Genomic DNA, 22,696 nt, shown 5'->3' on the forward strand with positions numbered 1-22,696 from the left:
CAGTGTAATAAACCTTTTTATCAAAAGGAAGCATGTCAGCATAGGTATTTGCAGCACTAACATAGTACACCCATGCTTTGGTTGGTCTGCATATGAAGAAGTAGTAGAAGCTCCAAAGGAGGTTCTGTGTGCAAAGGGAGGGAGGTATTTTAAGAATGGCGGTGGTATTTTGCAGTTTCTTGCTTTTTATTCCTGTCTGCCACTATTTGTCTTCTGCATAGCTTCTTTGCAGGGCAGCCTGCTGCGTGGTGCTTGCTTTTATCTTGCATGCACCTGCAGAAAAGTACATAAAGGTACATGCACAGAAATGCATATGCTTGTGTGTGTGTCTGTACGTGTGTAATATAGAAACTGTGTGCATTTTTCTTGTAATAGCTGGACAAAGTGGGCTTGAGTGGCTGTGGGGAAAGGCTGAGAGTTGGGGTTGTTCAGCCTGGAGAAGAGAAGGCTGCATGGAGACCTCATAGCAGCCTTCCCGTGTCTGAAGGGGGGCTATAGGGATGCTGGGGAGGGACTCTTCATTAGGGACTGTAGTGACAGGACAAGGGGTAACGGGTTCAAACTTAAACAGGGGAAGTTTAGATTGGATATAAGGAAGAAGTTCTTTACTGTGAGGGTGGTGAGGCACTGGAATGGGTTGCCCAGGGAGGTTGTGAATGCTCCATCCCTGGCAGTGTTCAAGGCCAGGTTGGACAGAGCCTTGGGTGATAGGGTTTAGGGTGAGGTGTCCCTGCCCATGGCAGGGGTTTGGAACTGGATGATCTTAAGGTCCTTTCCAACCCAAACTGTTCTGTGATTCTATGTCCCTGCTGATTGCAGGAGGTTGGACCAGATGACCTCTGAAGGTCCCTACCAACCCAGACTATTCTGTGATTCTGTGGCTGTTAGTGTTCCTCATTCACTCTTTGCAGTTCACTAAAAGCATGGTGTGAGACAGGGCAATGTGACTTGGCTTAGCACAGTCTATATCAGTAGACCTCTGCTATTGTCTACTGCTCATTTCATCAGCGAAATGTTTTGGCATACTGCTTTAGACCAGTAGTGAACCCACTCTTTCGTTGCTCTTTCCAAAGAGGATCTTGTGTGTAAAATGCATGAATGAAATAAAGAAATAAAACTAGTTACATTTGTGTGGAAGTCTTCAGTGGCCTTGCATTTCGTACGACGTTGGCTAGGTAAGACTGCAGAATATCAATGTTTTTTTAATGATAATACAAATTAGGCCTGCTTAAAAACTTGGAAAATGGATCTAGAGCGTGCTTGTGCAAACCTCAGAGCGCTGCAGAACTGCGTTCTAGCTTCCAGACACCTCCATCACCTGAGCAATGCGTGGCAAGAAACAGCTCTTGGTCATTTACGGACCTGAAGGGGTAACGTGTCCCTTGTGTTGCAGAGGTAAATGTGCTTTAGAGCCCGTCTTTCTTCACGTCCTCCATGTAAGGCAGATTGGACCAACATTTAATTTGCTAGACCTGTGAAGCAAGATGGGGGTGTTGCCGGCTGACATCAGAGGGTGGCTGAACTCAGTACTAGCTCTAAACATCGCTTAGCTGCTGCTTGTGCCGCCCCATTTCGAAGGCAACTTCTCTACTTCGACATTAAAGCTTACAAGGCTCATTTCTTTCTTTCCCCTGTTGGTATAGTTGTGGTACCACCGTTTTCCACTTCTAACTACAGCTTGAAGTAGGTCAGAGCTCCTTAACCATACCGTAATGATCCCTGCGCTTTTATAGCACTTTTCACTTGAATTACCCAGGTGATTTACGGGATCGATGAAGAAAGCTGGGTGACACCTTTTTGGCTGACATGATTGAGGCAGATAGCGGCTCTGAGTCATAGGAAGGCTTAGGATGAATTTAAGGAAGTTTTTTGGCACATCTGAAGAACCCGTATCTGAGGGGGAAGCCACTGCTGCCAAGCAAACGTTAAACTGCATAGGTAGTGTATGTCTGTGTTAGAAAATCGGGGGGGTGGGGGATATTTAGCACCTGATGCTCCCTGCATTAGATTCACCTCTGGGCAACAGGGCAAGCCTTTAGAAAGAAAAGGTGTAAATAGATCCCTGCTCTGTGAAGGAAGGGTAGCAGCACCTTCTCTAGAGCCCGGCATTCGTGTTCCAGCAAAGTGATTTCCAGAAACAAAAACTTAAGACAATCTTGCCCTTTGGTAAGGGGACTGCAGTTCAGTCACTTGACAGATGACATAGGTTAACACATAGTAACAAAAATGGGGCAGAATCCAAGTTTGAAACAAGCTAAGTTGTTGAATAAAAAGTTCAATAAAACCTTTATTTCTAATGTTGATGAAATGGCCATTCGTCTGAGGGATGGGTGTTTGAGGTTTCCAGATAAAACTATACTCCTTGTATTTCTGGAGCTTAGCTGACTGGAGGTGCTGAACAGAGACCTGACAAAGCATTACACATTTTGATGCAGTTTAGTAAGACTGTTAAGCTATTCATAACTGTTTAGCAAAGTGTTGGTTTAAATCATACTTCAAATACCTGTTTAACATACTATGGTTCTCTTACTGAGTTTTATGTGTTATTAGGCACCTGGTTCTTCCATGATTGAAATACCTTGCCTAAATATGTATGTGCTGTGTCCAAACCTATGCAGTAAGTTTGTGGCGGAGGAAGGATGGGACCCAAGTAAGATGAGTTAGCTAGCTTGCTGTGCTGCTGCTTTGGTCTTTAATTGGTGGGCAAGACTGTCACTTGAACTGGTGCTCTGCATGTTCAGCAGTGTTATTCAGCAGATCTGTTTGCCTGTCCTTGAAGAGGAACAGTGAGCTGCATACGGGTTAGAAACAACACAGCCCTATCTACTGGCAGGCATGGTTAAGGTCAGAACTTGAATTTGGCCTTGATGTGGGCCAGAAATGGGAAACTACTGCTTAGGGAATGTGAACATGGAACATCATCAGTGTAACTGCTGGGACCGTATCATGGTTCAGATACTGGACCTTCAGTGGACTCTTGTCAGTGCTGTATGGGCTTTAAGGGCTCAAAAATGAGTATTATCCCGAGAGCCAGACTGCAGGAGCTGGGCAGGCTGCAGGAATTCTCTGTGGCCACTAGATGACTCCTTCAGCCTGCTGGTAGGTAAACTCGGAGCTGATAAAAGCTGTGGAGGTGAAAGAGCTGGTACGGGGAGAGGGGACTGTGCTTGGTCTGTGCTGAATGAGATGCACCCAAATAAACGGGTTACATATCTCGCACATGAAGGAAGTGTTAACATGGCTTTTGGTTTGAGTTGAAGTAGTAGCAGGATGATATACCAGTACAGATCACTGATTCGTGAGGTTTGTCGGTGTGTGCTTTGCAAGCATTTGCAAAACAAAGGTCCAGACCTTTCTGGGCCAGATGGATGCACTGAGGCAAGGACCATGTGAAGAAGCTGATGTTACAATTTGTACTACTTGTTGACAAGACAAGTGCTGCCTGGTTTTATGTCCAAAACCAAATCCCCCCCCCCAAACTCAAAATCAAAGCCAAAAAACCCAGCACCCAAACCAGCAGCAACATAACTGCTGGTTTTGCCTCTTCTTTGCATCTTGGCAATGGATGGATCCTGTTAAGCTGGAGTAAAATTGAACAGGCTGTATAGAAATTAAACCCCAGGGAGAATTCCCCCAAAGTCCCCACAGATTTCACTGCATACTCCTGCAGTGTTCAGGATTAAATGATCTTCCTGTCATTTAGAGACCGCATAAATGATGCTTCAGTTCCATAAACAAATATTTGCCAATGTCTGTACTAAGCATGTAGTTACTTTATCAAGGTAATTAGGTGATGAAGTGATACTGTTGTTGCTCCATATGTTTCTCTGACAACCATTTTTATTCCTGAGATGTAATAATGAATACCATTAGTTGCCATTAAATATGACCAGTTCCTGGTGCAGTGTATGGACTGGATAAAACAATAGCGCTCATGGCTGATGATGCTTATTTCTTCACAATTGTTTTGTCAGCCAAGAATCCCATGGAGATGAGACGTGGCCCTAAACTGTGGCATGATCCGTGAAGAGTTTTACATTGTTCTTTGAAGGTGTAATGTTTGAGTCCTTCATTGTTCACGGTAAGCATAGTGCTAGTTCTGGTTTTATACTTAATACGCATTAAGTGTGTATAGCTACTGTGAAGTAAGGGTCAGACATAGCAGCCTGTCCACTTCTGTCACACCTGGAAACTTTCTTCAGCTGAAGTTTTCCCTTTTCTCTCTTGAGACCTGTTAAGTGCAAAAGCCCCCTTGTGAATTAGCTTTCAAAAATGCAGTTCTGGATTAAATTGGGTCTTTGCAAACCAGGAACTAGAATTTCCTTGACTCAAACCTACGTCCCTTTTACGTTGACCTAGCGATGTGTTGGGGTTTAGTTCTTTGGATGTGTCAGAGTCATGACGTAAAAGCAGCTGCTGTATGAGATTTTCAGTTACTTTCTATTAATGCAGATAGGTAGTTTATATATTGCAGTTCTTTATTTATCTGCAAACATTCTTGATCTCTCAATTTCAAAGTATACATAAATATACATATATGCATTACATATATGCATAGGCATCCTTCCCTTCCTCCCTATCCCCCCTACCATCTTTTCTGCTACAAGACCCTATACTTTGGGGTTATTTAAAAGCCATGCTCTAGCAATCTGGTAGCGATCTAAAGGGAAACTGCATGACCCATAACTTAAAATGGGATTAGTGATTTGTAAATGAAGTTTGACAAAACTTAGGAGGAGAACTATTGAAATAAGTTTTTGGCATTTGCTTAAATCATTACCATCCATCTAGCTGCTGCTTCATTATTTTACTGGTTACACTGAATGTTCTGCTTAACTCGCTTTCTGAGATTTCCATGTTTGTATCTATTTACTTAAAAGCCATGGCTCTTACGGAGATCCCTTGTTTTGCTTAATTGAAAGGTTAAGGAGGACGACTCGGGAGCAAAGCTAGGGAAGAAGCTGATCACCGTCAAGTTAAACTGACTTGGTTTGGGTGAATTCAGTGCTTTAATCCCTTCTGTGCAGCAAGAGAAATAAAATTGTGCTGCAGCATGTTAATATCGGACTAGTGAGATGTACAAAAATAAAGGAAAGAAAAAAGACCCTAATCCTGTAGTTCCCATTAACATCTACTCGTAAGTGTTTTATTGTTGGCTTTGTGGTACTTTTCCTGCTGTTGCCAGTGATGGTTGCAGATAGGAATAGGCGGCAGCATGTAGCATGGATCAAAGTGAGGCGACTGAGCTGAATTGTGAACTTATCATGCTTGAGCTAATCTGGCAGTGGAAACGACATAAGCGGCTTAATTTTATTTAGAACTATGCAAAGGGAGAGGCATTCATGTGTGTGCATGTGTGCCAGTCCTGTCTCGCTGGCCTCTGCCTGGTCCCTCTTCTCGCTCTCCTGGGCCCCGAGTGACGTGCTGGGATGTGTACAGGTTATCAGCTGCGAGGGCATCTGGCATTGCAGGGATTAGTTGGGCTGCTGCAGCAGTCGGGAGCCCAAGTGATGCTGGTGTATTGTAAGTTCAATGTCCTCTCTCAAGTGGCTGAATTGAACCAAGCAGCAGCAGGGAAAAGGCTGAGTGAGGTGCTGTTGTCCCTCTGCAGACCTCTAGCTTGCAGGACTGTGTGTGCTTCCCTGCCTACCTTACTGCTGCTGCTTTTTCACTATCACGTGGTGATGGAATTGCCAGTCCCTTTGATATTTCTTTCTTCCAGCTGTTACCATAGTAAACTTTCAGGATGGTCAGCTGGGGTCTTCCGTAATGTGATGTCTTGTTGTGCAAAGGCACAAGGAAAGGACTGCTGAGAGTGGTCAGGCTGAGACAAATAATGAGGGTTGCTTTGTGTTTATTTGGGTGGGGGGAACCCCAAACCAAACCACTCTTTTGAATGGAGAATTTTGTTTGAGACGAGGTTGTACCTCAGTTTTACTTACACAAGCTACTGGATTTAGGATTAAGAAGTGAAGCTTAAGATATTTCCTTACCCATTTCCAGCAGTGTTCCTCTCACATACAAGCATTTGATTAGGAAGTAGGATTTAACTGTAAACTTGAAATCTTGTTGAGGAGTGTTTGCAGATGCCTCTTGAAAGCATTTGCCGTTCTCGTTTGTGTATTGGTTTAGATAATCATAAATTGAATGGGTCTTAAAACAAAAGCTCCTAAAACTCTCTAATTGGTCCTGCAAAAATCCAGGGTATCTTTATGCCTTAACCTTGTACTGCACAAAGGTTTGTACCTGGGTTATTATCAGCTGAGGGTAACAACTGCACCAGTGCTTTCATGAAGTTTCTGACAACCGGGGTCTTTCCCAGCCTCAGGTTTAGAAGTCAGGCTTCATTGCCTGGTGCCAGTATTGATACAGTTGTGAGACCGGTGTCTGTAATGTTCGTTCTGAAGAGGCTACGTGCTTTGATGTGCATCCAGAAAGTTGTTTTGGTGTGGGTGGGTTTTCTGTTGTGCATGGGCATGGGGGTACCCTCCAGGATTAGATTTCCTCATCCTCCCAAAGCTGCTTCAGGATGAATGCTTTTTGTACTGCTGAGAATTGGATTTGGTGTAAAAGCCTGTTGCAGCTCATTGTGTAGCCTAGGCCCACCCTGTGGTGCACGAGAAGTCCTCCCCAACTAGGCTTACCAAATTCCTACCATCTTCTTTACCCTTCCTGGCCTTCGGAAAGGGAAACCTATAGGAAGAGTGCTGAAATACTTAAATAGCAGTTCTTAGTACTAATACCTCATTTTAGGATGATGCTGGTGCTAATTTCACTGGTTCATTGAGAGTCCTTTGAAGTCACTCATAATCTCTGTCTGTCACCTTTCCAGCTTAGTATTTCCAAGGAATTTACAACTAAGCGATCTATTTATGGGTTGTACCAGTGTGTCATGCTGGACAAGATGACACATTTGCTTTTTGCATGTGCGGTAAGGAGAGTAAAGAGCGTGTGCTCTATTTAATACAGCTTGGGTCCCGAGCTGAGGTTGCAAAAGAAAGTCTGCATAAGATGGTGTTAGGGACGTCCAGGTAGCACCCCACACTGACCGAGCTGGCAGCCAGGAGTCTTTCTCAAGCAGTTGGAAGTTGCAGATTGAGTATCCAAAGAGATGAACTGTTTGTAGCAGGGCTTATACAGTGAGACAAGGGATCCGAATCAACAGCCTGAGATGGGCTCCCGCAGATCCTGTGCGGAAGTGGAGTTTCGATGGCAATTGGTCCATGCATATGCTGAATTCCTAAAATGTTCTGTTATTCCTTCTCTAATATAAAGGAGCAGCAAACCAGCTTTTAATATGGTGCTTGATACAAGCACATCTATGTGTTTGATAGGTTATCTCAAGTTGTCTCGCGGTATATTTCTGCATCAAGCCCTTTCTCTAGTCGGTAAAGGTCTGTAACACATTGGTTTGTGCCAGAACACAGAGTAAGTTCCATAGGTTTGATTGCATGAGCCTATTAAATGTTATTTATTTAAAAAAGGGGGAAAAATTAAGCAAACTAACCCTGGATTGAATATTCCTAATTTAGTGTATGCATACAACAGTTCTGCAGTCACCCTTGGCCTTCTGCTGTTGATTATCTGTACTGCTAGAGTGGGTAATAAATACTGAATAGTACTCATTATTTTTTTGCACTATATTGTTGTTGCATTATATTTTTGCAACAGCAAATGCTTTACAAGGATGTTAACAATACATTCGTTATTATGGGAGAAACAGATAATTACAGTTATACTGCACTGGGGACTCAAAGTATGCTTATTTTGTCTTACAGACATGTACGTATACAGATCAGGCATAGTAAGGAAATCCAGCTGGAAGCTTGAAGATTTGTTGTGATGCTACTTTGCCTATGCTAGTATAAGCACGAGGACTGGAACGGGAGGTTTCAGGGGATTTGTTCAGAAAGCATGAAAATTGGCAGTCCCATGTTCGTTTATTCTGTTTCCTGACAAAGTTTTACCAAAAAAAAGGCATCTTTTTAATTAAAAAAAGTTTAAATAATAACTACATACCTGCGGCTTCTCCTTGCAACCCTGCAAAAACTGTTGTAGTTAACCACTCTGATAAGGTCTGTAACGGCTTGATTACATAGCATTGGGGAATGAAGGAACATGCCGTGCTGTTCAGCAAATACAGTCTACAAATACAGGTTAATGGTTAACTACATTTAAGTCTGGAAACGATCGCATAGTAATTACAGCTAATTATGAGACGATACAAGTGCATTGCCATGCGATGTCCTCAGAACACCCTGGAACTCCAAATGGTGCTGTTAGGAGAAGGATTTGAGTATTACCAGGTCATCTTAAAAGAGAAGTGCTGTTCTTCAGTATAAAAATGGCTAAGTCTGGTGTTAATGTGTAGGCTCATAAGTTTCATATATACACCTCTAAAGAAAAATTAGTTCCCATTTTAACTGCAGTGATAACATCTGGTCCAGCTGTTTGCTGCCTGTGCTTGGCCCTGGAGCAGCGCATAGAGCAAAAGTAGTTTCTCCTGATGCATTTTTGGAACTATTTGGGATCTCATTCCTGTTTAGAGTTGCCTTTAGGCAACCCCTGGCATGCCGTGTTTTGGCTTCTGCCTATCTCTTGGCTGTGCGTCAAGATGTGATATATGAGTGTGCTGTGCTCCCCTGTGACTCTCCTCTTGTGGGGCAGCCTCTGTGAAAGCAGGATTTTTGTAGCCGGTTTTCCCTCTCTCTGCCCTCAAAGTAGAGGCTGTGGCAGAAGGAAGAATTAATGCTCCTGGTTGCTGTTCTTTTTCCTCCCCAGGGCATAATTAACCTGTTCATCCCATGGTCTTTACCCTCTTTATAATACCACTAACAATTTTTATTACTATTAATATTACTATTAATAATTACTATTAATAAACTATTTATTAGTTTGCACCTTCTGCTGAAAGTCAGGTCCTGCAAAAAGCCCTAGCACGGACTTCTGCGTGCAGCCCATCTCACCAAAGCTTCACAAGGCCAACAGGAGTGCTGCAACAAGCGAGGGCTCAAAGACCACAGCTCTTAAGTCATAACTTCTCCACCAAAGCTCCCTTCTGTTGACCTCAGGGGTTATTTCTGTATTTGAAATAGAGCAAAGTGTAAGCGCTCCCAAGTTGGAGACCGCAGGAGCAGGAGACAGGCTGTGGAGGGTGCCGTTCGTTTAACACACTGGCAATGCTCATGGCATTGGAACTCATGCTAAGGAAGAGGTATAGGACTGATAGATAACAGTGGTTGATTTGGTTTGTGCGTGGTACTGATGGAGGGGAAGAAACCATCGTCCTTCAGCCCATTCAGGTTGCTTCAGTTCTGTCAGCCTTCCAGTTAATAATGTTGTTTAAGAAGCAGCTCTGTGATATCTGTAAATGCCTTTTACGAGGAGGGGAGGAAAGTACATACATAAATGCTTCCTGTAATTACATATTAAAAAAAATACTTGTATCTCAGGGTGACTGCAAAAAGCATTTAAGGAGCCAAGGCATCAGCATCTCTTCTTTAAAAAAAAAAAAGTTGTTTTTTTTTTTTTGCTTTAATCCTTTTAAATTGTTTCTCAAGTGGTTTGTATCTGACCGTTCACTCCTATGGTGAAATGACTTTTTGGGTAACTAATCATCACTGAGTTTGTTACATCATAAAAGGTTGCTCCTGCAGTGAATTTAAAGCCGTCTTCTCTTCAGTGGTACAGTAAAATGTCATCTGGTAATGGAAGATAATAATCCCTAGCTGACACCTAATGACAACTAATGCTTCTTATTACTGCATCACTGGGACTCTTCACAGAGGAGTTAACTGGTTTTGTCCTTTGTTTTCCACAAAGCTGGAATAAGGTGGACATCATGGGGTGCCAGGTAGAGAGATACCGGAGTTAAGCCCTCTCAACAGCTCCAGCGCTGACTTCAGTCTCAAACAGCCTCTTAATTTTACAGAAGAATCCAATTATGACCTGCAGCACTAAACACAGGAAACTTCCCAGTCCTGGTTTCAGCTGTAACAGTTATTAGTGTACCCTAATGCCATCAAGCTGTAAAGGGGTAGAACCCATTTGTATTTCTGGAGTGGCAGGAGGATCCCAACATCAGATGGTACTGGAGGCTGAAATCAGCCTGACCAGGAAGGAGTGTCAAACCCTATTGTGGCTGGTGCTTGGCATAGACTACCTCAGGAGGAGGTGCTTCAGAGACCCAAAAGGATACCGATGGGCTTTTGGTATTGCTGCTTTGGAGACAGAGGAAATTGAGCAGCTGTGCACCTTGCCTGGTCTCTTGGAGGATCCTTCTGCTGTGGGGTTGCTGAAGGTTGAAGAACAAGTGCCAATGCGACCACAACAGTGCACCGGCGGCAATATCGCACCAACCGAGACCCTCTGATTCCCATCCATAGGTTGATTCCTAGACTGGAGAGTCAAGGAGTGATCAGTGTGACTCGCTCACCCTTTAATAGCCCCATCTGGCCAGTGCAAAAGTCTAATGGAGAATGGAGACTAACAGTAGACTATTGTGGCCTGAATGAAGTCACACCACCATTGAGTGCTGCCGTACCGGACATGCTAGAACTTCAGTATGAACTGGAGTCAAAGGCAGCCAAGTGGTATGCCACGACTGATATTGCCAATGCATTTTTCTCAATTCCTTTGGCAGCAGAGTGCAGGCCACAGTTCACTTTTACTTGGAGGAGGGGTGTCCAGTACTGTTTTCATAGAATCAGCTGGGTTGGAAAAGACCTTTAAGATCATCAGGTCCAGCCGTTACCCCAGCACTGCCAAGTCTACCACTACACTATGTCAGTGACGGCATCATCTACACAAGTTTTGAACACTTGCAGGGATGGTGGTTCCACCACTGCCCTGGGCAGCCTGTTCCAATGCCTCAGCACCCTGTCAGTGAAGATTTTTTTCCTAATATCCAACGTAAACCTCCCCAGGCACAGCTTAAGGGCATTACCTCTTGTCCTATGGTTTGTTACTTGGGAGAAGAGACTGACCCCCCACCTCATTACAGCCTTCTGTCAGGCAGTTGTAGGGAGCAATAAGGTCCCGTTTCAGCCTCCTTCATGCTAAGCACCCCAGTTCCCTCAGCCCTTTCTCCTAAGACTTGTGCTCTAGACCCTTCACCAACTTCATTGCCCTTCTGGACTCATTCCAGCCTTCTTTGCTGCCTGGGCACAAGCTGGCTCATGTTCAGCAGCCATCAGTCAGCATCCCCAGCTCCTTTTCCACTGAGCAGCTTTCCAGCCGCTCTTCCCCAAGCCTGGAGCCTTGCAGGGGGTTGTTGTGGCCCAAGTGCAGGGCCTGACACTTTGCCTTGTTGAGCCTTGTACCATTGGCCACAGCCCATGGATCCAGCCTGTCCAGATCCCTCTGCAGAGCTTCCTATCCTTCAGCAGATTAACACTCCCACACAACTTACTGTCTGCAGATTTACTGGGTTTAAATAGGAAAAGCTTTTAGGAAAGCTGTGAGACCCTATGCAGGGCACATGGACTGGCTGACTCTGCCAGCAAAGCTCCACTCGATCCCCATTAACATGATGCTGCCATCCCAGCACACCTCTGTTCTATTGCAGCCACATTTACGTGAGCGCTGCCTTGAAAGTTGTGCTGTTGTCTCTTCTGCATAATTCCCATGGACCTGAAGAGGAGGAAAAGGACTGAAAATGTCACTGAGTGCACGCTTGGATGAAAGTTATCAAAGATCACAGAGCACCACAAACCTCCATTTACAGCAAGTTTATGTAATCTGTGTATAAAGCTTGGTGCCGTGGTATCATTTTGATGTGTTCTTGAGATGAAGCAGCAAAAGCAGCTAGGATTATTTTTTACCTTTAAAAAACCACCTTTGTTCTAAAATTGTGTTTTTAAATACATCTTTAGGGATTTGTAATTATATTTAAATATCTTTATTTTTCTCAATTTAAATGCACTGCCTCCCATTATAAGACAATGGAGAGGGGCTGGAAGAAGGCAGCCTCACTGTGGGAAGTCCCTATTTTCCTTCGAATTGGTTTAGATCGGATAACTTAGGTATTGTTCTTTTGTAAGACCATTGGCTCTGTCAGATCTGATATACTGCAAACGTGCATGGATACAAACACGCCAGAGACGTTTGGGAAAGGATTGTTTTCTTTTCCTGACATTTACCTTGATTGTAACTTTTTTGTGTGTAGGTTAATGCTACTCTCGACTTGTATAGCTAATGGTTGGTTTCAGTAGAAAGCCTGGTAGAGGTTATGTGCACAGTCTTCTAAATAGATGCAACAATGTGGGTAGATGTAGAGCTTGTGAAAAACAAATCTTGTCTAAACTAACTAGGAAAGATATTTTCCCTGCAATTTATTTGGTGCGTATTCCATGCTTTTCCAGGTTCTCGGAGTGCCTCAAGGTTGCACTGCTTTTCCACTTAAGGGTTTCTCTGGGAAGTCTATCCAGTGAAACTTGGAAGATAGCTGGTAGGGCAGTGCTTCAGAGAACTGATTCATTTTTGCGTGTCAGGAAATAAGAGACTGTAAAGCTGTTGGCTGATGCTAGAACAGTGTGTTGGGGGCAGAAATAATTTCTTAATGCTAAATTGCAGGTGTGCATGTGTAGATAGCCTAAATAATGAGCCCAGGTGTTAAAAATACCTTGTATAATCCGATCGACAAGGTATGAAAATAGAAGTAGCTACTCTGGTTGATTTTTGCAACTGACAGCTGCAATGTAGGAAAAGGTATTTCGGTGTTGCTTTGGTGCCCTATGGACTTTGGGGTGAGGATTGTTTGGTTTGGTGATTTTGGTGTTTGGTTTTGGTTGGGTTTTTTTTTTCCTTGAAGATTTTGTTGAATGAGAGAATTTAACAAAATCTGTTTTGATGCTTCCTTTTTTCCCCTCGTGCATCATCATTGAGTATTTTAATAGCATTCTGCAGGATTAAGAAGAATTAATAGTCATCATTTTTGTCTTCACAGTACTGTTTTCTAGTCTTTTGTAAAAGAGCTCTAATTTCTTCATATTAAAGTCTGTCAGATGATTTAAAACCAAAACAATGGAGAAGATTTTATTATGAGTTTTATTTCTTTTTGTTATGGGGGCATGTTCATGCTTCTCCCATTTATTTTTGACATCAAAAGAGAATTGAATAGAGGGTGAGGGCCCTGTTGAGCTGAACATAGCACAAATGAGCCTCGAAAGATAAATCGTACTTCCAAGCACTGACCTTCTAGAGTCATAGTTACTTTAGCTTATTAAATGAGGCAGCTAGTTCCGGGTGTAGGGGTGCTGCAGTGATTTTCTCACCTCTGTCCATCCATCCATTCCACCAAAGCACTTCTGCAAAGCTAGAAATGCAGCTTGAAGGTGGCTGGTGTACGGGCTAACTCAGGAAGCATCACACTGGGAGGTGGAAGAGAGTGCCCAGGAATTCCCGGTAAACTCAGCGTTATATGAAAAAGGCTTGTTAGGCTGGGGGCTATTTGTGGGGGTTCTGTGGCAAATCTGCTGAATGCTAAAGCTGGAGGAATGATAGGAATGCACATTGTTTGTCCTGCTCAACTCAGCTTGGGGTAGCGGAGTTAACCGGGTTCTTCCCAGGGTTTTACTGTGCTCGATAAAGTGAATTTTAGGCGTGATTCTGCTCTATCTGGCAGCTCTGCTATCCTGTTGGGCCGAGTATGGGAGAAAGGGGAACGGGTCACAGGCACAGAAACGGGTCTTGCAGACAAAACCTGGCTGGCAGCTTCGGTGACACAGAGCTGAGGTTGCGGATCTGTTCATCCGCTTCTTGTTCTGTTGGCTTGGCGGGGTAATAGGGCTGAGAACTCATAAAACTCTTTCTATCAGGGAGCCCTGACAGATTATCTGCTGAGTCAGGTTAGGAGCGTGGACATAGGGAAAGGATGTTTACTCCTGCTGCAGTTTCGTGTACGTAGGCTCTCTCCATTTTGCATAGTAAATAGCAGCCCAGAGGTTTTAATGTGAGAAAATCCCATTCAAACGTATGTAGTTAAAGAAATGCAGATGAGATTTTGAAATGAGCATTGTTCAGAATAATAAAGGGGTATGTGTGCGTCTGTGCCACAGCTGAAATGGCCCTCGTTCCTACTGTTCGCAGCATTAATGAGACATCAGTGTAGTTATTTATGTATTAAATAACGTGGAGGTTGCTGTTGCACAAAGGAGTGGGGAATTTAACAAAAACACCAGTGTCTTGTGAAGTATAAAGTAGCAGTTAAACTCCACAGAAAGCTTCAATTTCCTTCTTTTGCAGTCTCTTGTTTGTTTGGGTTATATGTGTGCATATGCATATATATATATATATATGAAGAATAAAAACCATGTATACAGTAAATAACTTTATACATAATTTTGTACATTGCATACTAAATAGGGGGCTTGAAAATTCTGCCACTCATTTACTGAGTTTATAGAAGAGAAATATGAGCCCTTCCTGGTGTTCCATCAGGCTGACCAGGGAGTTTGCTTCATGCCTTAGGCTTTGCTGTAGCAGGAGGCCAGTGGTATCCATGTTATCCCTTGATGCACGCTGGTCCTTCCTCAGCAGATGAGGAGGGCAGTTACAGCTGCCTAGGTAATGGTATTACAAGTGGGTCGGGGTGCAATGATGGGTATGGTTTATAAGCTGTATTACATTGCTCATCCTAAACTCTGAACATCAGACCATTCAGACCATGAGACACTTTCCCATTCTAGCACAGGGCCAATTCCAGCCACTGGAAAAACAAAACCCAAACAACAGGACAGGCATGCGAGGACGATGGCTGCTCACCAGCGTGTCCTTCTGTTTAACCAAGTTGAACAAGGACGCTTTTCAACTCTGTGGTTTTAATTCCTATGCATGAGACTGGATGTTTTTCAGTGTTCCTCTGCAGCTATGAACTCTGTCACCTTTTCCTCTGAAGGACAGCAGAAACCACTGGATGTCAATATGCTACATGCCAATGGAATAATCACACCATCTAACTTCCCTTATCTGTGTGCCTGAGCTGAACATAGAATATGGTTTGGAGGTGTGAAAGGCTGCTTCCCCAAACACCACACAGTGAGCTGTGAAGCTCTTGGACTATGGATTATGATGATAATCTACAGTGATGGATGCCTTTTGGGGAACACTTGGAGAATTAAGAGAGTTGGTTAAATGGAGTTAAAAAGTGCCTTGTTCTAGTTGACAGTTACCTATTTATAGTTCCCAGAAGCTATTCATTGAGCAGTAATATACTGTACATGTGGTACTTAAATATGAGGTACTGCACCGAGATTGTAGTGGTATTTTAGACTGGGGAGGACATTAAAGTGAACATGTTAGGTGTATTGGAATTAGACTGACATGCCTTCAGGAGCTCTCTTCCTGTGCTTCAGGTGTCTGTGCACAGGCATCTTCCTGGTCTCAGTAACTCCACTGCCACTGTGCAGGTCCTTGTTTCATGGTTCCCATGTTTCCACCTGGGAAACTGGGAGCTCGTGCTGTTCTCTCTCAAGGTGTTGCAAAGCAATAGCAGTACATACAGGGATTCTGTGGCTCTGCTGTGCCCAGTTTACAGGCAGACATGTTCACTGTCAACAACCTCTTTCCAAGCAGTCATCTCTGAGAGCAGGTCCTATGCGCTGGCTTGGAAAGATTGGCAAAGCAAAGGGGCTCGTCCCCAGTAGTTCAGCATGGCCTGAAGAAGCCCAGGAGCACACATAAGGAACCAGCACTCTTTTTCTTTGTATAACTATCTTTTCACAGCTGTGTTTGCAAACTTGTCCAAGCTATATAAGCATTCAGGTGAAAGTAACTTCTGCTCATATGGATAATATCAGGAATCAATACACCTTAATTGGAAATCCTGTTGCATGACATAATTAACCTATAAAAGCTAGTTGCTCCTTTTGAAATCGGTTATCAATTGGATATCATCATATGAGCCCTTTTATTGCTCACGCTGTTCCCTCCAGAGGGAAAGCTGTGGAGAAAGAGAAAGGAAAATGTCCTTTGAAGCTCAGGATAAAGCCATTCTCTTCTCAGTCCCATCTGCCTCGCTCCATCTAGTGTCCAAATTCGGATGGATGCATGGGCATGTCAGTAGGTGTTCAGATGAGATGCCTCTGTGTGTCATGTCCCCCCCCCCACCTTTTACAATTAAAGTTTCTTAGGATTTACAGGAAAGACTTGGGATCCACTGGGAAATGATGGTGAAGAGCACTTTCCACACTTACGTCACCCTCTGACTTTCAGATAAAGTCCCTGTGGATAAGCCCCTGGCAAGCTGGAGGGGACTGCGTTTGTGTAATTCTCAACTATACCCAGGATCATAACATACAATGTGATGAGTCAGGATAGCTCTCAGCTGTGTCTCCTTCGTGAGTCTTTACCCATTCAGAGATGGGTTTCTGGTTTATATAGTTTTATGTATCAGAGTGCCTTCAATGAGAGGTCCTTTGGCCGAGGGTTATGTTGCTTGAGCGTTTGGAAAAGACCATAGACTGTTTTGGTACTGCACAGCCCTTTACTGAAAAAGCTTTATACTCGGGGATGATGTTTGTCACATCCTTTGCTCTTAGCTCGATACATGAAGCTGGGCCGCTGCTGTGATGCTGGCTATTGCGAGCTGTAGGGATACACCTGCCGGCTGGCTTCCCACTTCTTTGGTGGCTTTCTCAAACTTGATCCCTTCAAAAGGAGAGGGTATTTGGAGTGTTGGCAGGCACATTTATCACTTCCATGCTAAGCAAACAGGTAAGCAGCATCCTCAGGAATGCTGGGAGCAGCCATTCTGTTTTTAGTTACTCCTGTCTCCATGGTGCTTTCATTTCCCATGGAGACGGGGACCGCTTGGGTCCTGAGGGGCTCCTGAGCCCACCTCTCCGGGCTTGGGCAGGCGCCTCTGGCCTGCAGCTCTTTCAGACAGCGGCGTCTTCAGCAGAAATAATCTCTTTGCTGTAGAGATTAGGTGAATGCTTCAGAATCTTGAAACAATAATTCTGGTTGGCACTGGGTTTAGCAGCAGTTGCTGTTCATCCAGGAGTCCTGATGGGAAGAAGGTGGGTCAGTTTTACTCCTGTCAAGCTGTGGGTAAGGGTTTGTATTGCTCAGGGGGCACAAGGAGTTCACTGATAACATGGGGCAGACCCTTTAGGTGCGGTGAATCGGTGTGGGCAGCTGAAGAAAGTGGCCTTGCAGAGGCTGTGACCTGTGGCTTAAAATAGGTAACGCATTTCAGGAGTGAGTGGCTAGTTTTGGCATCTAATACTGTCTCAGTGTTCAGGAAGAGACCTGGTCCCATGCTTTCCTCCAGTTCAAGCTGTTATTTATGTCTTTAGTACCATCTTAGATTAAGCTTCAACGAATCCAGTACTGTGCTGTTGCCTTCATGCAGAAATTGAGGAGTGTAGGGCACACAATGGGCTCTGGGCAGTCCTTGTTTGCTATTGACCCTGGGCAGCAGCTTTGTTGGGTTTGGGTGAGTTGGATCACCAACATCTGGCCAACATCTGACTCTGTGTCTGAGCTCTTTAACAGTGCATTCAGTTGTGAACAGATGGGTTGAGTCATGTCACTGGTCTGCAAACCTGTATCTCAGGCTTTGGCTGTAGTAGGATAGCTTTCCATTACTATAGTGATGTCCAGCCTCCCGCAGTCACTTGCCAGCTGCTGCTGTGCTGCCTTTGTATAGTCAGAGATGCATTAAGAGCTGGCTGTTATGTGTTGGGTACGTGGCCAGGTGTGTTATAGGACACACCATGCACGTTGTTTTCATACAGGGAGACTTCTGTGTGGTCTCGGTGCTCTCTGGAATGTGGACACCGGGAGGGTATTGTGATGTAATCACAGTCTGGGGCTCTGCTGGGGTGGACCTTGCAGCGGGCCACTGGCTGAGGATGCGCTTCAGCAGAAAGCTTTGGTAAGTGAGCATCTGCAGCTCCTGCTGGGAATCCTCTTGTCCCAGAGGTGAGGTAAAGGAGGTAGACTCCACAAATCTCCTGATGTTGAATTTTCTCCCTTCAAATTCCCTATAATTTGATTTTTATAACCCAAAATATGCTTGACCTGGCTTTCACTGTAGGCTAAAGTGTATGGTCAGCTGCACAGCTCAGCTGCTCAGATTGCAGTAACTTAGTCCTGTTTCTAAGCTCATAAATGCATTTAAGCTAAATCAACCCAGTGAACCTCAAATGATTGGTCTTGTGAGGCTTCAGCTTTGTGGCTTCCTTCATCAGAAATCAGTCCAATTTTTGTGACACACGGCCAGTCACATATGTCATGGATGTAGATTCCAACATCCGGTACAGCTTTATTCCCCTGGCATCCTCTGAGCCTTGTGCTGTCGAGGAACCAGCCTAAACAAACTGAGAGTAAACTGCTCTTAGACCGAAACAAGAATCAGAAGCATCTGAGTTGGTTTTACTTCACTAATGTGAGTTCCTGTATAAATAAGGGTTCATTCTTTTATATGTAATGTAACTTCCATAGCCTAAACAAGTGGGAAAGTTTAGAAGTCTGTTTGCTGATGTGTATTTCCACAATGGCCTGTGGAAAGTTATGTGTGACAGGTGATCTGGAGAAAGTAAAATGTCAGATACCAGTCACTCACTGAGCGCTATAACTGGCTTCTAATTTGATGTGGAGTTTGCATACAGTGCGTCTTGTCCCTGAGCTGTACCAGGCTGCAGCATAAATGGGCATCTAAGATGCATCTTGCGAGGCTGTAACCACAGAATCATGGCAAAAAGCAGTTGGTAATTCAGAAGAGTTACCTTCTTTCTGAGGGTAAAAGTCGCCTTTCCCTGTTCTTGTCAATACGTGTCTATAGTAGAATAAGCAAGTTTGATAGAACCACAAAATCCCCAATTTATACTTCTTAAACTGTATCTCAGCCGTTTCAATTCAGGCATTATTTCACTATATGTATAATACAGCATAATAAAAAGTGGGATTTCTGGCAAATTACTTGTTTGCTTTCTCCAGTTAGACCATTTTAAAGCACTGTCTGCATTTCATTTTGCAAAGCAATAAAAACTGCACTAGAGCTTTATCAGGTAGGAGTTAAACAGCAGAAGTCAGCTTTTCTTCACTTGAGAAGATAATAATGCATACAAGGTGCTGGGCTATATTGTAGGGTCTCCAGGCTATGAAATTGCAAACCTGAATGTGTTTATCTTATTTATCCAGTCTTACCTATCATACCTAACTTTGGCTTTGCTGGGAACTCTGTATGGTGAAGAGATGCTCCAGAATAATATCATAGAGCATTTCAGGAGAGGTTTTCAAGTACCATATAAGCTGTCAGTTTGTTTTCATGATTCTGGATCCTTCTGCTTCAGTAAGGTTTGATTTCCGTAGCCTGGTGTAGCTATTGTAGATCATTATCTGAATTGTAAAGGCTGCTTTTCTAAGCAACAGGGAAGGTACAGTCTCAAATTGTCCAAGGATGAATAAGAAACCCCTTTGAATACAAGGGTGTCAGTAGTTCAGTAACAGTCTGTCTGTATTGTGCTGATTTAAATCAGGTTTGAGTCTAAGCTTGCTGTAACCTGACATATTTTTGTGTGGTTCCTCTGAACACAGTTGAGACTTCAGGGCTTCCTTAGCAAAACAAGATGGGGTGGGGGTGTGGAAAGAAACCTGGGCTTTTTGTTTGGTTTGATGCCTTATCTCCTCTCGGGGAGACGTCTCTGTGGGGCTGGGTTTTTTACGTGTGGTGGCTATTGCAGACACAGCTTGTTTGCTGTTCTGTGTGTGAGGATGCTGCTCTCTTTTAATGAATGTCAAGGCAACAAATAATTACTTGACTGCACAGTCTTTTCAGTCAGGAGACGTGTTTTCTCAGGCATTGCACTGCTTTCTAAGGATGTTTTTGAAGCTGAACAGAATAAATTCAAGTCTACAGTTCTCTGTAAGACAAAGATGCCTTGGGACTGCAGGAGACATCCTCTGGAGTTCTGCCTGGAGTACTAACAGATAGTTAGTGTACTTGGTGTGTTCTTACTTGCATAATAATAACTGATAGCACCTTTTATTACACAAAAGGTGATCTCTGAGGTGTGCTGTCTAATAGACCTGCTGTCCCATCCCTGCTCTCCATACACGCTTCTATCCACCTTAGAGAAAACATATAAATACTAACTGGAAAGTATTTAGGGCCTGTTTGCTTATTCACTCTGCAGCCCCTTCTCTCCTAATGATTTTAGGCTGTTCTGTAGTCAGTTTGCCACTGTTGCAGATGGGAAGGTGTACAGAAGTCCTACCTTTAAGCCCCTGAAAGAGGGGTATGGTGGTGGACCGGGAGTGGGTTTTGTGGAGGGGATGGGGCCATGTACAGCCTCGAGCTTGGCACTGCTTTGAGGCAGCTGGGGCTATTCCAAGTGAAATCTCTGCTGACTTTGGTGACTTGGGAAGAACACTGAGTTACGTAGTGAGGAAGGGAATCTGCAGCATAAAGAAACCTGCAATCCCTTAGGTTAATCCTGGAGCTGGGAGCACTTCTCAGCCCTGCCATACAGTTGTCGCCCTTGGATATCAGAGGGATGCCCACGCTCGCCTTCCTGTGGCCCCTCATACGCAGTCTGAGGGGCCCAAGATGCTGATCAGCTGTCTTAGTGGCTCTACCATGGCGTATTGCCCCGCTGCAGGCAGGGATGCGGGTGGCCAGAGCCACTCACCTGCCACAAGGTACTGTGATTAAAGGGATGCTTTAGTTGCCGATGCAACCAGAGAAGGGAGTTTGGAGGAAGAACTAAAGGCAGATTTACCACATTTGAGTAAACCAGAATTACAGCAAATAGGAAGTGTTCCACTATCTGTGACTTCACTGTATCATTTGCAGTTACACTTTGCCATGATCAGTTCCTTAACTGATAATTGACTGTGCAGCAAATTGTCAGTGAAAGGGCAAACCTTGGTGTCGTTGCTGTGCCACTCAACAGAGAAAACAGGGCATCATCCACTCGAAGAGATCCAGTCCTTAACCCTAGAGGAAGGGGCTTCCTCAGCAGTTGCTCTCTTCATGGGAATGGTTTTGTATTGATAGTTTCATTTCAGCAAACTATATTTGACCTGTCTGCGCGCACAGCTGCAATTTCTCCTTGGCTGGTGGCGGAGAAGCTGGATATAAAACCTTGAGTTTACGACCTAACATGTATACCTAGTTAGATATATCTTGTTTAAACATGTATTTCCATCTAGGAATATCTGCATAGGCATAACAAGACATTCTGTAAAGCTAATAAAACTTCTAGAGGCATTCACAAGGACTCAATTCTGCATGTGTTAAACAATCAGCAGAGATCCCCAGCAGTGATCAGAAGACCTGGGGAAAACAGTGTTTCCATCTCCGTGGTCATAAAGACAGGAAGATAAAAGCCATAATGCCTACCTGTAATCTTAACTACCCAGTCTTGTTTGAGGTGTGGCTTAGTCCTGAAGAGGCTTTTTTATGATGGCTGGAGGTTTATTGTGCTGGGTTTTTTCAGCTGGAGAACTACAGAAGCTGTCTTCACCACCCAGCAGGAGCCAGGCTGTTGGAGTTTTTCATGAAGCCACTTCTTTGACTGTCGGTTAAGTAACGCGAGTTTTAAATAGGTGATCATGTAAACGAAAAGAGAACCCGAGGTTTAAGTAATCTATCTCACTAAGAGGACTTCTCTTTTCAGTTTGTATGGGCCTCTGGTGCTTTCTTGGTGGCTCTCCAGAAAACCTTGCCAAAAGGAGATAGAATGAATCAGTGCAGGCTGCGATCCTCTGCTTGTGGCAACATCATCTTTGACTGCAGCTCTTCCAGTTTACAGTTTTCCTCCTTATTTTTGATGTGTGCAAGGCTTCATTAAAAAAAGAATAGCTGACAACAACAAAACCCCAGATGAAAAGGCAGCTGTTGCCCACACAGTTTGCATTCATAATGAGCACAAAGAGCTGAATCCCAGGCCATAGGACTTGGCAGCAGGGGGAACCTGTGCCTTATGTGTCAAAGCTCTCTTTCCAGACTTCAGCGTTATTCAGGAGTGCCTGCATCAGAGTTTCCTTTACTTTTCTCTTTAGATCAGCCTTCGGGCTGGTTGTGTTGTTGCTGGAAGCTGCTGTTGCAGCCAGCGATGGTCTTGAAGCATCCTTCTTTTCATTAAGGTGTTTGGTGTGTAAATGTTTTACTGGGTATTTTGCCTTGACGTGTTGCGAATCTCTCTGTGGGTTTCTCTTTTAGTGGTAGGCCTGTGCAGTGGAAGTGTGAACTAAAGATAATTGACTTTGGAGGTGGCATCCGTTTCCCCCTGAGCTGGCTGCGCCCTTGCACTGAAAATATTTACAATGGTGAGAACTCATCTGCTCTTCCTAAGCTTTAGCCAAATGTTTGACTTGTCATAATTTAGCTGTGATATAAGGCAAACTGAGGTGTTTAATGCCAATGTCAGGAGCTACCAAGGGCCGGTTTTCACAAATCCAGTTTTAGTCTTTACAAGTGGGATGAGTCATTTAATCGAATGCAATGAAAACAGAAGAGCAGGGGAGACGTTGAAGCACAGAGGTGTCCATTCATCTTCCACTTCTCACATCCCAGAGAAAATCTTTCTAATCATCAGGAAATTGTTCAGCTGTCCGCAGTGTAACTTCATGGAGATGCTGTGCTGTTTCCCAAGGAGCAGTTCAGGAGTCTGTTATTGTTGACAGGGAAGAAAATGCCCTTAGAGTCCACTGAACTAAAGGAGTGCCCCTACTGAGTTCACATAGT

The 22,696-nt window shown here is 44.0% G+C and overlaps 1 protein-coding gene across 24 annotated transcripts in view; it reads left to right on the forward strand.

Annotated features, from left to right (window-relative positions):
- BBX (BBX high mobility group box domain containing) overlaps positions 1–22,696 on the forward strand; it is a 137,490-nt gene that overhangs the window by 39,937 nt on the left and 74,857 nt on the right. Inside the window, exon 1 of one of the 24 annotated variants that reach the window (XM_062623924.1) lies at positions 3,743–4,081. The exons of 22 other annotated variants lie outside the window; for them this stretch is intronic. The gene's annotated coding sequence lies outside the window, so the exon portion shown is untranslated. Of the gene's footprint in view, positions 1–3,742; positions 4,082–17,912; positions 17,931–22,696 lie in introns of those variants that run through there. One more of the 24 variants, XM_062623925.1, reaches the window with a different exon arrangement.

The sequence above is a fragment of the Pezoporus occidentalis genome, unplaced genomic scaffold, assembly GCF_034315485.1.
Source record: "Pezoporus occidentalis ecotype Australia unplaced genomic scaffold, CSIRO_AGI_Poc_V1 ctg26, whole genome shotgun sequence".
NCBI classification, from domain to species: Eukaryota; Metazoa; Chordata; class Aves; order Psittaciformes; family Psittacidae; genus Pezoporus; species Pezoporus occidentalis.